This window comes from Adiantum capillus-veneris, chromosome 28 (genome assembly GCF_014529385.1).
Source record: "Adiantum capillus-veneris isolate H3 chromosome 28, ASM1452938v2, whole genome shotgun sequence".
Taxonomy (NCBI): Eukaryota; Viridiplantae; Streptophyta; class Polypodiopsida; order Polypodiales; family Pteridaceae; genus Adiantum; species Adiantum capillus-veneris.
In genome coordinates this window covers 54,582,129-54,597,752 of record NC_140958.1, presented here as the reverse complement: position 1 = coordinate 54,597,752, position 15,624 = coordinate 54,582,129, and the positions used below count along the sequence as shown (strand labels likewise).

Here is a 15,624-nt window from a genome sequence, read left to right as displayed (position 1 = left end):
TCTGTGTAGAGACTTTGTTGCGCCGGTTAGTAGAGTGGGTGATAGTTGTGAGAGTGAGAGGGTGTGAGACCACGCGTCCCGAGGGAGAGAGAGAAAACGCTAGAAGTGCAGATGCTCTACAAACACAACTCCTCAGTACCTATACAATGGCAGAACACAAAACCCCAAGCACTCCTTTTATAGGATGTCGGGTTTAGGTAGGGCAAAAATGCGTAACTAGGTCAAAAATATGAAAGCTCGTAAAATGGCTAAAATACGTGTGTACCCAGCCAAGACGAAAAATGACCGGCCGGACATGTGCTAAAGTGTTCGTCCGTGCAACCTACGTGATGTGCAATGGGTGGCCCGCATAGGACAATCACTAACAGTACAAAATGGCGAAGCAAGGGCGGTGTAACACCCCCTCTCCGTTCCATAAGGACCTTATTCTTGGCTTGATGCTCATCTCTGGGGTATCTCTCCCTTTAAGCATGTCCCCGGAAGAGGGCATAGAACTCCTCTTGAAGGTCCCCTTCTCCCAGGAAGTGCTAGTGCTTGAGTTGATTTCGCTATGACGCTACTAAAGCGATCTACATATCTATCAATGCAACAGAAAAGCCGGCTGGATAGAGAAAATTGTCATTTAAAGGGAAAATGAAGAAGATGCGAAGGTTTAATTACATCGGATATTGAGACAACATAGATGAGTCGAAGGTGAGAAGCCAAAGTCCGCTAAGGTACAGCCTTCGTGAAGAGGTTTGCTACATTATCCGCGGTAGGGACATACTCCAAATGAAGATCTCCAACTAAAACCCGCCTTCAAACATAGTGGTATTGTTCTCAATATGCTTTATTCGAGCATGAAAGATAGGGTTCTTGGCGATAGCTATGCAACTCTGATTGTCGCACAGAAAACGTGTGGTAGCAATCTGGGGAAAACACAACTCTCCCAGTAATCTCCGTAGTCATATGGCCTCACAAGCAACAAAGCAAGTTGCTCTTGCTCCGTCCCTGTGGAAGATAACTTAACGGTGGGTTGTCGCTTGCTGCTCCATGATATAGGTCCCAAGTCGAGTGTGAAAACTACTGTTGTAGTAGAGCGTCAAGTATTTGGATTTCCTGCCAATCTAAAGTGCACAAACCAAGCAGTTAAAATCAGTACTAGATTACTCAAGCTGTGCATTGAAGATGATGATTCTCCTTCACTAAAAAGGCCTAACTCTTTAACCACCCCCAATAATTCATTCCAAAACACTTAGTGCTTCTTCTAACTTTAATAGAAGAAAGTCTCGCAACTTTACTAGAGAGAGGTAGAAATACTCCCATCCGTCACCTCCTTGACTTGCAATCATTTGTACCTTGCAGGTGTATTTTGGCCCTTGTGGAAGAATGCGTCTCAAAAAAGACCTCTACATCGGACCTTATGTATACACATTGTCTGTCCTAGAATGAACTTTTGGATTAATTTTCACCCAAGGCAATATTATGTGAGTGTTTTGACGTACTTTTTGGTAGCCATAAAATGTTGGATAAAGTCTTAAGTGGTTGGACATATCATCAGCCTGTTAAAAGTTTAGTCTACAACAATGACTTTCTACGTTGCAATACTATCCATGATTGTGGTTGTGATAAGTTTTAACACTTTTTGTAAAGATTTTGGTGATTTAGGAAAGCATGTCTATACTAGTAATTTGAATGTGATTAAATGACCCTACATTCCAAAAAATCTTGGCTAAAGGATTAAATCATATTTGTATTTTTCGAAAAACGCATACCTAGTCCTATTAGCTTTACTCAATTGCTTAACTGACCTGTCAATACTATCCGATTGGAGAAGATAGTCCTACTGGGACTTAACCAAATTGGTTTAACATTAAATAAAAAGAAGTAATTCTTTTACTACACGATTTGCTGTCTATTGATAGCACTTGGATCACAACAGACCTCAGTTTGATATTCAAAAACTCACACAAAATTGGTTTTTTGTAGGTCTTGATAAAGTCGCAAATAGCTGGCCATTCTTGCCTTTTTGGAAGGGAATTTACTTTGCTTAACTTATCCCCTATTGAGGCCACCAACGGTATTGCTAAACACCTTATTGGTCTTGGATATTCTCCAGAGACAGTCAAATAATTTGTATTATTTCCCACCTATAAGCATCACAAACACAAGTTTTGTTGGATATTTGATGCCTCAAATGGAATATTTACCAACGTTACTAAAGACATCACTTTATGCCTGGACCTTGTACTTTTTGAGTTTGAATCCATTTGTACAATTAAACAAAAAATTTGTTTGGACTTTCTCAAAACATACTATAGCCCCTTTTGGCTTGTTAATAAGTTCACCGAGATCACTCTTGACCTCCCCGGTCATATATTTCATCTCTTTTCTGCTGACATCACTCAATGTTACGAGGTAGAGGCTGACGGAGCTGTAAAAGGATCATTTTGTCACAAATGATGCTTAACATCTTAGTTTTGTGTGTTCTCTGACATGGAAGATTAGGTTACTACATTAGTTTTGGTTTTTTAAAGAGGGGAAGCAATGATACCTAGTACATATTCTGTTCATAATGATTTCTTATATTTGACTTGATGTACATAACTGTTGTTATATTGAAACCAAACAGGAGGTAAATGGAATTTTTTGATGTATAACACCATAATTTTTAAGTTTTATTTGACACAAAAGAAAGGGCTATTACGAGAATTTGGGTGTCAAAAAAAGGGGGAAGGGGAAGGAATGATACCTTGAACACTTGCTTGGTCTTGAGGATTCCTTAGACTGTTTGTGCTCTGTTGTGAAAGCTCATGGTAACATTTGGTTTTTATACCTAAAGTGCAATATATTGTATGGAAGGATTGGTATAAAGGTACAAGATAATTTGGGACTGAAATTGAGAGTAAGACACTTGGATCAAAAGGGGTGGTGGATTTTCGATCAGAATGATATGTATGTAAATAGCTATTCAAGGTCTTAATAGATCGGATTATATAATAACTTTATATATATATATATATATATATATATATATATATATATATATATATATAAATTATCAAATTCACTTGTATCTTAAAGGAGTGATGACCTTTTTTACAAGTTTTAAAATGAACTTAAGAAGAACAAAAACTCACCTTCTACTTGACAAAACTAGAATTCATGATTATCTTGGACGATGGTTTTAAGTTAAAGAGGTTGTAAGATGAACATGGATAACAACTAATATAGTCCATTGACAACTGTAAAACGCATTCAAGGCTATCATTGTTGTTGCCTTGTTTGAATGGATGCAGGTGAGGACTCTATTCTTTTTTGAAATTTGTTTTGCTTAAGCTATTGTTTGTCCTTGATGTACCAGACTCTTGTTACTATATAGATAAATATAGACAGATCTACCTTTGTACTTAAACACTAGAATGAGATCTCATTCTTTAGCTTTGTAAAAAAATAATTTTAAGACTGAATTGTTTTTGTGCTACCCCTGATCACTTGTCTAAAGCAAACTATCTTTTGAACTTTTATCTTTATTTTTGTTTATTTATCGCAATAAAACAGCTACACACACGTCCCACACAGAAGACTCTCCTAGTTTTTGGGAGAGTCAGGACACAAGCTTTAGAGATTTGTTTGGATTATAGGGCTAAGGACCCACTATCTATAATTCATGTTTAGGTAGGTTGGTGTTAGGTGGTCCCTCTTAGAAAATAATTATGGATTCTTGTTTTATGGAAAGATTGAGGTTCAAAGGAGTGTTCCATCCATGCTCTTCAAATTACATAAAATGTGCTAAGTGGAGTTGCATCAAATTATCCATTTTTAAAAGATGTTTCCTAAATTGCATATGCACAAGGGAAGTAATGATGATCATGGAAAGCATTTTAGGGGATGATTTTGGGTGTGTGAGTTTGTCAAAGTGAGGTTTTGTCACGGAAAGAGCACGTCACTTGTGGTCCTAAACCACACAAGCTAGGTGGTGCTCCTATGTTTTGAGCATCCTAGGGTGATTAAGTGAGTGGCATGGGAGTGTGAGAGGCAATCCAGTCATGCCATTTTCCTATTCATTTTATTTGGTTCCCCATTGAGGAGAGCCATGAGAGGAGAGATACATGGGAATATCAAATGTAGTCAAGACATGGGAGATGGTCCATTCTTATCTACCCTACATATTACAAAAGGATACCTCTTTCTTTTGATGACTTTTTGAGGCTAGTGGTGGAAGTGTAGCATTGCAATCAACATTTATATCACATGGTGCAAGCATCACTAAAAGAAAGATGCAATATTATTAGGAATGGTATCTACAAGTGGTGGCCATTTCTAGCTAAAGATCTCATCAATGATAGATGGGACTCATTGATTAGGTAGACGTTGACTTTGACTCTAATCATGGTGGAAAGGGAAGGATGCATCTTATTTTTTGCCTCTAAAGGCCTTAGCATCCATATGGATGAAGGTCGTCCAATTTTTGGTGTTTGACAAGTGTCCCTCAAAAAGTCTTGAAAGCCTTGAAGAGCATTGAAGAGAAAGCCTTTCGAGTTTCACATGATCTTTCCCAATGCTACATTTAGTTTATTTTGGAAAGGATTCAAAAAATGATTTGAAGTTTGATCGTAATAAGTTTTTAAAAACTTTTGATTTTTTTAAACCACAAATCATTTTAAACTTAAGAACAGGGATTGTCAAAAGTATTTTTCTTACCAAAGAAATTAGGGCACACTTGAAAGTTTGCCAGTTATTAGGTCAAAATATTAAATTGATCAATTTTTACATTAAAACTTATAAATACTTACAAGTGTTTGTCAAGGCCATCTCATAAATCTAGCTAAGATTTTGCAAATCTAACTAGTTAAAAATGCACTAGACCTCTGGTTTTTTTTTAACACTACTTAAGAAGTAAACTAAATTCCACAACTTTACATTAAGAACTAAATAAAAGGTTTCTTTTAAACAATAACAACCCCCCCCCCCCCCCCCCCCCCCTCAGCACTAAGGGGCACGGGAGCTTTAAGGAAGCCCAGGCGGTGGGATCAAGGGCATGGAAGTGGGGCGCGTTGGTTGAGGGCATCGGAGCGCTACACGTGGCAAAAAAAGTAAACTTGGACGGGTTTTGGTAAACGGGGGCGCCGGGAGGTAAACTCGGACGGGAGGGTGACGTGGACGAGAAACGTGGCACAAATGGGCTGAGGTGGAGTCCCAGTGGCAAATGGGGGGCCAGCATGGCATTACTTTCACACGGGCATCCCGTTTTCAAATTTGCCCTCGCGGAATGCAGGGTAATCAGAGATAATCGGAGGTGAGATGAGAGCGGGAGAAGGGGAGGCTGGTATCTGATACAGTAATCAGATGAAGACTCTGTAGGAGATTGGAAGCTCAAAGGCAGCATGGATTTGAACCAGGTAGTATGTGTGAGTGTGTGTGTGTGTGTTTGTGTGTGTGTGTGTGTGTGTGTGTGTGTGTGTGTGTGTGTGTGTGTGTGTGTGTGTGTGAGAGAGAGAGAGAGAGAGAGAGAGAGAGAGAGAGAGAGAGAGAGAGAGAGATGTTGTGTATTAGATGCCTCCCATCGATGTAATCGAAGACCGGCCATTGAGTGGATATTTCAATGGTGAAACAATGACTGAAGGAGAATCGTCAGATGACTGCCCAATCAACGAGGATAATGGCATGGATGACTGGCCACAAAACAATGGAGCTAGTTCGAGCTCAATCGCATGTTGGCATTCGCAATGCTCTTGGGTTGATTTAGATCCGTCTTCATACACATCAAAAACATTTTTCTCCTTCGACGAGATGACATACTCCTTAATGGCCAAAGATTTGGGAGGGACAGAGACCATGTCACTAGCAATGCTTCAAGCGATCAATGTTCGGGGATTGTTTGATTTAAAGAAGTGGAATAGGATAAAAGACTCCTTGATGCTTTGTCCAGGTATAGGGCTGGAAATAGGCTGCCTGCACTTGAAATCTACTGGCCTAAAGGTTGCCTTTATGGAAGATTGGGCACATATTGTTCATGCAGCCCATTGCCCTTTGACACATGACAATCATCTTGGAGTGGCTGCCACTCTCAAGGCCGTCCAGAAGGAATGGTGTACAGACAAGAGACAACATGGGTTGCCTCTTGATTACATAAAAGACTCAATCACTGCATGTGGATGCTTACTAAAAGAGAAGATTATTGATTGTGATGTAGCTGCGATGCCTATTAGTAGCAGAAGCGCAAATTGTCCAACCTCTTCAATCGAGACAACAACATCTCAAGTCGAGCAACAGTTGACAAGAATCATGATAAAGCATCACACACGGCTGGTCCTAGTCAGATCTTCAAAGAGGCATAGAGCATATAAGTAGCTACAAGAATACATTTGCCATCGAAATGGAAGCATAGATCGGAGAGGTGCGGATAAGCGGCGACAACGAAAGTCAAAGAGGTGTGGATGCCTTTTTAGGATGGTGGTTCAACACTGTCATGATGGTGATAGGGTGACTATCGCAATCCATGGCGATCACACCGGGCACATACCTGGCTCACGTGCTGACCTTTACCACTTGCCGGTGCATTCAACTGTAGTTGCATGCTGTATGGATGATTTGTTTGATGTTGGGATGTGCCGCCATGTCGCCAAAATGTTGATCTCCAAGGAAAGGTTTCACATGGCAAATGCATCTGAGCTGGATCGTGTAATCCACAGATTTTTTATGATACCAAAAGAGGTGCAAATGCTGTTTCATCAAATGCGCACTCGTGGTACTTAGCTTGCCATTGGAATTTCTAAGAAGCCTTTTCTCTGCTGAGTTTTTGATAGCATTTGATCCAACATTTTTTTTGACTGTAGGTAACTCTGTAGGTACTGAATGGGGTGCGATGCTTGCCGAGGCTCTACGTTTGCAAGAATTGAAGAAGGTAATACTACATTCTCAACTTCTTAAGCTGGATGGGTGAGCATGCATCCTCAAGTATACTTCTCGTATGGACAGGTAATCTTTGTGCATCCTTACAGTCCCCAAAACCCTGATGAGAACAAGCGGCCATTCATCCTCCTCATTCAAGACGAGTAGATGCTACAAGTCGCTCTTCGTTTCTCTCGTCGGAACTCATGGGCCGTGGATAGCACTTTCAAGACAAACATTTATGGTCTACCGCTCTATGGTGCAGTCTTGCCAAACCAAAAAGGCATAGGGATTCCGATATGGCTGATGTTATGCAGCAATGATGTGGGTACCAGCCAGGAAAAGGTGGCCCTAGAGCTCACGTTCAAGATGATCTTTGCAAGGTTAGGTGACGTTTGGCCCGCAGCCATTGTCATTGATAAGAGCCAGCAAGAGCTCGAAGCCATCCTCAAGGTTGTGGATCAAGATTCTTTTTGCTGGAGAGAAGACGAGGATGGAAGGCGGCAACAAGTCGCATGTAAAGTTTTGCTATGCTGGTTTCATGTCAAGAAGGCATGGGTTGAGAACCTATTGCCCCAGGTAGCTGGTCATTTCTTTGATGTGTTCTTTGTGTCAGCTCATGTCTACAAATTGATTGTCGTACTCACATGGCGTTGTTGTGCATAGGTCCCTCAGGACAAGCGCGATGATGTGTACAATCGCATGTCGAATTTGATGCATGCAACAAGTGAGGATATATTTGATGCAAGGTGCGATGAGCTATTGCAGGTGTATCAGGCACATGAAAATATTCGACGGTATGTATCCACTGGCTGGTGTGGCAAAACATGCATGTGGCGAAGCCGTTGGCCAAGATTCGGTCGTCTATTTCAGCATGGGAATGTGGATACTACAAACTTGGTTGAGCGATTATGGCAGTATGTCAAGTATACCTTGCTAAATGCACAGATAAACAGGTCTCTGTTGGTCTTGTTGAATGCATTGGTGGGCGATTCAGTGCATGGGACATATATTGGGGGAACACTTCTCGAATTCTCCAAGCAAAAGCAGGAGATTGGTAAGAGTGGTTCTCTTTCGCTTGAGAGTATGCCTTTGCTGTTGCCAAATGCTGAGCTCATGTTGTTTCAATTTGACAACCGTTCAGCTGATTCCGGGCGTTTTAGTCGTTTTGGATCAAGCAAGCAACATACAGCCAAGCTAGCAGCAGGCGAATCGATTCTTAAACTATTTGAAGCAGATCCAAGCACCCTCGAAGTGATAGAGGAAGGACACATGCGATTCAAAGTCCTTAGCACTACTTCGGCCTCAAACTGGTATCATGTGAGCATGCAATCCAACTACTGCGATTGTGCAGACTGGGGATCAGAATGTAAGCATCTATATGGCCTTCGACTGATAATTGAGAGGCACTTTCCTCATCTTCACGAAGTTCTCCCCATCATAGATAGCGTTCAAGCTTTGAGCCATGTGGACCTACAACCCATAGTTGGAGCAGGGGAAGACAATATAGCACTAAAGCATGACAATTTCGATGTAGCTGAGACAGTTGTCAGCAACATAGACAATGAGATTGGTAGCTGCATCTATGACATGAGAAGCATCTTGCAAAGTCTAGAAGAGCAGTTGGTGCAATGTGATAGCTCTTTGAATCCAGCCATACTAATGCAACTAAATCTTTCACGAGATAGTCTCGCCGCCTTGATCATCCCAAAGGAGATTGAGCTACCAGCAAAGGGCTCGATCAAGCAAGTCCAAGATCACGTTACTCTAACTCGACTCGGGCATGGGATGCCCGTAGAAGCAAGTGGAGCCAGCAAGGAACAGGTTCTCGAGGCCGACTTGCCACCATCTAAAGGTCCAACTACTGGTGTTTTGCGACGCAAGCATCAGCGTGGACGGAGTCGAGTCCGCTTTCAAAGAAAGCCTCGAATACATTGTCCTCATTGTTGCAGCAAAACTCTCATGCTGGATCCATTGGAGAGCATTTCATGCCATACATGCCATGCCCTCCTTCCGTTATTGCTCAGACATGCCCCAGGTGGAGCAGAGTCGAGCTTGCTTAATCGTCATGTCACCCTCTTTGGTGAGAGCATCCAAAAAGGGATGATTGTCTGTTGCAAAGCTGGCGAGGTTCCCACAGAAGAGAGAAGCTTCACAATCTGCTTGCTTGATGGGTCAGTACTCGAGGCAGTCCTTGCGTCCCAGCAGCGAATGGTTCTCTCTACATGAGAGACATGTAGCAGGTTTCTCCCTTATGCAATCTGCTGGGCTGATTTGATGACCAGTTTGTGAGCGTTTGGCAGGCACTTGTGAGCCCATTTGCAACTATCTTTGGATTGATTGGGTGGGTTGTTTGGGAGCAAGCTATGAGCTGATTCCATCTGCAGACTTCCAACATGTTTGGCTGATGACTATTTACCTTGTTTAGGCTATTAGGCCGATCTTTTTGGATGGCATCTTGCTTGATCGTGCGTGAGCGTTACAGCTGGGTTTCGAAAAGTTATTATGCCAATCTGTCATGAGCTCATTTGTGCTACCAACTTGATGCATTTTTCTTGTAAATTGTGTACAATCTCTATGGACTACGGCTGCTCTAAGTGGATGGCATTGAAACTGACCTTTTGTGAGAGTCATGGAAGGGTTGTTGCTAGATATATGTCTTGTTTTGCCAGCCAATATTTCTTATCCGATTGTGTGCGATCTCTGAGCACTAGGGCTGCCCTAATTGGATGGCGTTGAGGCTGATCTGATTTCTCAGCTGATTTCACTTGCAAACATTTAGCGTTTTTGGTATCTGATTATTTACAATTTTTGGTATCTGAAGCATCAATGGCATTTATGGCATCCAACAATTTACAGTTTTTGGGTTAGAGGGTTGATTTCCTTTTTTATTTTTTGATGTTTTTTGGATTCTTGCCATACATGCGAGTGAGTTGTTTTGCCGCCCATATATGAGGTGTGTGCCACACCAGAGATCAAGACATTTACGATCACCGACTATTTATGTTACTGGGGATGGAAGGCTGATGTTTTGTTTGACCATTCTTGAGCACTGCGGTTGGTTTCATGCTTAAGAGGCTGGAGAAAGTGAATGCTTACTGCAGTGCCATAAGTTGGGCAACATAGACCCTTGCAAAGAGTGGCTCCATCGTATACTTTCACTGTATTTTGACCATTCAAGGTGCAAGGTTTGAGATGTTTTTCTGTTAGGCTTTGTGTCATAACCATGTAGTGAATAATGCCTTTGCATTTATATGATGCATTTTTCACTCACCAATGCCGAGATGAACTTTGTGCTGCACTATTCGTATGTATAATCTGGCCATGCATTTGTTTGATTGGTTAGGTGACAATTTAATCCATTGAACAAAATAAACCACAATGCCAATGCACACAAATACTATGTATCGTCCTTTAAGTTTGCAACCACAATGTGCCTACATGGTATGCCAACAAAGGGTTGTCAGTTTGTCATTTTTAATACAAGCACCTTTGCTTTTCCGAGGATAATAAATCCACCAAAGATAAAACACACAAGTTAAGAGTTGCTATTCTCTATGAGCAATCAAATTATTAAAACATTACAAAGAGAGAGGGAGAGTTTCAATCGCTGACATTCTGACAAGAAAGATATTCCAACAAATGTACACAAAACTTAGCTACGGCGAGCTTAAAATGTGTTTAACCTGCTTGCTAAATCTGAAGCAAAGGAAATCCATATGTGTAAACTCAACAAACACCCCACTTGGACTACAATGCCGGCTATGACAATGTCACGCTCTCACCGCTCATGGAGCTTCTCAACACCCACAATGCAATCCGAGCCAACAACCACACTTAAAGAGATAAAAAAATAGAATATATGCATGCTCCAAACACCTTAGCAATACTAAGAGCCACCAATAACATCTCACCACAACACCTAAGGCGGTTCATTCCAGCTGATTCAACTTAACCACATTCATGAATGGTACCAACACATACCACAACCCATAATGAGCAATTGTAAATTGACACAATAACAGCACTACGACAAAATAAATTGACAATGAGATTGAAACGTAAGGCTGATCATTACGTAGACTTAATTAAAACATCCAAAGGGTGTGCTACATTGCGCATGAATGCGTAGCTAGGTAAGCCGGTTTACAACAAAAAACATTCACTTAGATCCGCTCAAAACGGAGGGCTCAAAATCCATAAAGTACACCGTTGTATAAGTACAGTGTCAATTGAGTTCATATGCTGGATATGCTCCCAAAACACCAGCCCCCGAGCGTGCTATTGCTCATGCGTCTCTAGACCTCCGCCAAACAACTAAGCACCAATCATGCAGCTGCACCCTCAGAGTGCATACGTCCACGTCCTCGAACCAATCCTTTGTAAGCCAATGTCGCCCAGGCGGGTCTTCCAATCCACCTGCAATCAGTTCCCTGCAGAACAGTGCCGTATGTTAGTCCATGCAATGACCCTCCCTAACAACCTGTCGACACTATTGCACAGTGTAGCATGATCTCACCTCATGATCCTCATGACATAAAATCCGCAATCGATCGCATTTGTCTGCTGAGGCACATCCACAACTTTGAGCTCAATCTCTTCCTTGGAATCATCCAAAGCACGTTGAATATAGTTGTCATGTAAAAATTCTGCCAGGCTTCGAAGGCCACTAAGGCACAACCATACAACAAACCAGGTTAGCTGAATTTAACCACATCTGTTGGGCACAACAATCACATGATGAAAACCAACCTTTGCACTTGCTCTAGGCACTCGAAAGGGTTTGTCAAACCCTTGAGGGAATCAAAATGAATCAGATAGTGCTTCTTGCCAGGCAATCGGAGGAGCCTTGCTCCCCTATTCAAGTAGAGAGAAAAAAGAGTCCAGTGATGCCTTCAAGCACACATTGTTAGTGTTACGAATGAGAATTAGTTCAGAATTCACCATACAAAGCATTATGTCACCCTGAAATACCTGCAAATGACTGGCCAAAAGCAAAAGACCAGCTCTGACATGTCAACACCGCTAAATTGTCCCTGAAGAAAATTGGACAGAATACGTCCCTCCATCATAAACCAAAGCGAATCAACAAAGTATACTTTCCTTAGGATGGTCGGAGGCAAGGTGTGCTCCATCCACCTGTGCAAAGATTTCAGTTTCCAAATTAAAACACATGCAATCCTATATGTGCGTATAGCCATTTACAATGATCAGGGCAAGAGAGAACTTACTGGCCAAACAAGTCAATAGTCCTACTACTGGCCTCTCCACGCAATATGTCAGTTACTAATCGCTGATCTACATTAACTGATAACTTGAACCGGTCGGAGGTGAAAGTAATACATGCAATAGAGCCAAGCCTAACATGCGATAACAATCAAGGCTTAGCGTGCAAGTTTTATAGAAGAAAAAGAGGCCCAAAAAAACCAACAAGCAATTAAACCGTAAACCAGCAAGTAAACCAGCAACTAAACCAGCTCATGACTTGTACCCACCTGGCAGCTGCAATGTTTCCTCGTGTCGTGACAACCCTACCCCCCCCTTCTTCCATAACTCTTAACTGGCCATTTTGTATGGCAAAATTCAGAGACACATGTGTGGTTGCCGCTGCACCAGGTGGGGTTGAGACATCAACAACCACTCGAGTCTTCATTGACGAACAAATTTGCAGCTTTGGTCTATGTTGTTTCACAATTCCCTGCATGGTTAAAAGAAGATTTTATGCCAAATCATTCAAACAAATTTGACACCCTAAACCTGCCAAGAATAACAACGAAATAATGCATGCCACTACTGCAATTAGGAAGATGTCCCACTACCTCCTCGTGCACAAGATCAACGTTGAGCGTCATGGATGCAAACCGGCTAAATGTATCTGTATTTGCAGCAGGCACCTCCTTTGTGTCCACAATCTCAAGAGGCAGTGAGGGCGGTGTATCTCCAAGCCCAAGGGAAGTCGAGTCAACGGAGTCAGCGGAGTCCTCTTTCGCGTTGCTTGCTCTCCCCTCCTCCTCCCTGCATTCCTCTTTGTCTTCTTGGCCATCTTTATCCTCCTTGATGTCTTCATCCTCCATCCACTCATAATGTCCGTCCTCTTCATCTTCTCGGTCCGACTGAAAATCATCCGCATCCTCCTCTTCTTCCTCTTCATCCTTGCCCTTGAAGTTGTCCATGGGCTGGCTGTCCTCAATGTCATCCATCATGACATTTAACCAAGGAGGTAAAACCTTGAGCCGCCTCTGCATTCAATCACCAAATAAAACCACAAGTTAGTCCCCCATTGAACCCAACATGTTCAAATGAATGTAGCCAAAAAACCAGCACCAGATAAAACCACAAGCAGCCTGTAAGAAACAAGCAATTTTACATAAAATGATTTCAATCAAGACGTCGAGAATTAGCTTAAAATCCCTCCGAAAGCCATCAGTAAACTAGGGCAACTACCGGCAAACAATGCACTGCCCTGTAAACTAGGACAACTAGCAGCAAACAATGCACTGCCTTGTAAACTAGGACGAAGAAAGCAAACATGCCTCAACCACAAGTAATTAATGCATTGCCTTGTAAACTCGGACCAAGAAAGCAAACATGCCTTAACACAAGTAGTCATAGACTTCATCGGGCCTAAATTAGCCATTCAAACGGGATCTAGTGCAATGTGAATCTAAACTGCTCTCAGTAAACTACGCCGCTTTTGGGCAAAAAATCCACCTTGAACTAGGATGCCACAACAAAGTGGACCATGCAAAGCAAACATGCCACAACAAATGTAGTATTAAGCCATGCCACAATAATATGTAAACTTGGTAGAGTCGCCATGAGTTTTTCAATAAACTAGGACAACTTCTAGCAAACAATGCACCTTAAGATAACCTGGGACTAGGCAAGCAAACCTGCCTCAACTATTAATGGTAAATGGTTTGCAAGGATAATCTCCAAGGTCATTATGCCTAAATCATCCATTTAACGGGAGAAATCTCAATGTGGACCTAAACCCGTCTCAATAAACTAGGACCGCATTCGGGCAAACAATCCACCTTCAAGTGAACTAGGACTAACAAAGCAAACATGCAACACCAAATGTAATAATAAAGCATGATGCAATAATATGTAAACTCGAAGGAGTGGCCATTGTACTCACATTCTTTTCATAGCCTTCGTTGATTCGCTGCTGGATGCGATCCATGCGCTCTTTTGAGGATGCGAGGTAGGCTGCCATGCGCTCTTTGAAAATCTTCTCAACAAACTCTACCTTTGAGACTCTTCTAAACTCAGGCCTGAGCTTATCCCACTTCTCAGTCGCTCGAAGACGATGAAGGCGCTCTGTTTTTTTAAGATTTAATGCAAACTTCCTATCTCTATCCTCGAAGCGCATCTTTGCTTGCTTGTGCCATTGTGCACTATCTCTTGCATTTGGCGGTTTTGCTCTTGAGCCCATTTCAGCATTGGAATGCCTACCTCCCTTGCGAAGGGGAATGACCACATCAAGCCCATGCTCTGTCTTTAGATGCCTCTCCATCCGCAATCGAACCAACTCAAAGTGGAACTGCTGAGGAAAATGATCGCTCGCTCGACATTGCCGTGCAAGCCTTCCATCAAGAAAGAAGACCTCAACATATGGCAAGGGTTCAACCATGGCTGAGGATGCACCAATGCCTCTATCTCCTTCTCCCTTCAAAGAATCCATATTGTTTTGCGCTCCGTCGCCCACCGTCTCGACACACGGCTAATCCCTCTTGCCTTCACCAACTTTTTCTTTATCAAGGTTCTTTTCGTTTGCCTTAGCTCTTCCAGCCTTCTTCTCATCCACTTCATTTTCATTCTGATCAGGCTCTTCAAACATGCCTTCCAACTTCTGTCTTAGGCGCGGATTTGCTGATTTTGGTGTCTCCACTTGGGCCATATTGCCTGAGCATGGAGAAGGCTGATTCTCCGTTTGCTTTAACTCCTTCTCCCTTAGTCGAGGGCTACAACGAGGAACTTTTACAGGCGAAGCCTCCCCCGTGCCCCTCCCAAGATCTGACCCATGCTTCTTTCCAACTAGCTTCTTTGCCTGCACCTCTTGATGTGGCCTTCTTGGCGCCATAGTTTTTCCTGTGGTGATCACCATACAATGAACATTTTATTGTAAGAAACACCAGCAGCCATTCATCATAGCATGGCAACATGCTTGCAAGCACCATAACGGACAAGCAGGACGACTCATGTTGGCAAAAATATGCATGAAGCAGAAGGCATCGGGACACAGCTCTCTCTCTCTCTCTCTCTCTCTCTCTCTCTCTCTTCCACACACACACACAAACCTGCTGCCCGGTTCTCTACAAAATTGTTGTTGTCTGTGGGCTCATAGAGTGTGTGTGTGTGTGTGTGTGTGTGTGTGTGTGTGATGCAACATGACAAGCAACAGACGATAAAAACATATTTTCTTGGAGGTGGTTTTGGGGCGGTGTCACACACACACACACACACACACACACACAACACACACAGACACATACCTGGTAATCCCGCCTACCGTCCCAATCTGTACCTGCGCCACAATCTCCACCTGGCTCCAATCTTCGTATGTGTAGACCCCAGATGGCTCGTCTAATGCAATGCAGGCCCTCCCCCAGGCCCTCTCGTATGAGCTAGCAACAAAACTCCCTCTGCTTGAATGCCCTAAATGCAGTCACTCATCCCCCATCCTCGGGGTTCCATCCACATGCATGCAACGTACGAGGTATCATGAAATGCAGGCCGTCCACCTCA

General features: G+C 42.6%; 2 pseudogenes; one reads left to right on the top strand and one right to left on the bottom strand.

The window, feature by feature from the left end:
- Positions 1 to 5,251: 5,251 nt before the first annotated feature.
- On the top strand, positions 5,252 to 9,301 carry LOC147420477 (uncharacterized; annotated as a pseudogene).
- A 1,870-nt stretch (positions 9,302 to 11,171) lies between these two features.
- Positions 11,172 to 14,959, bottom strand: LOC147420476 (uncharacterized; annotated as a pseudogene).
- Between the last annotated feature and the right edge of the window lie 665 nt (positions 14,960 to 15,624).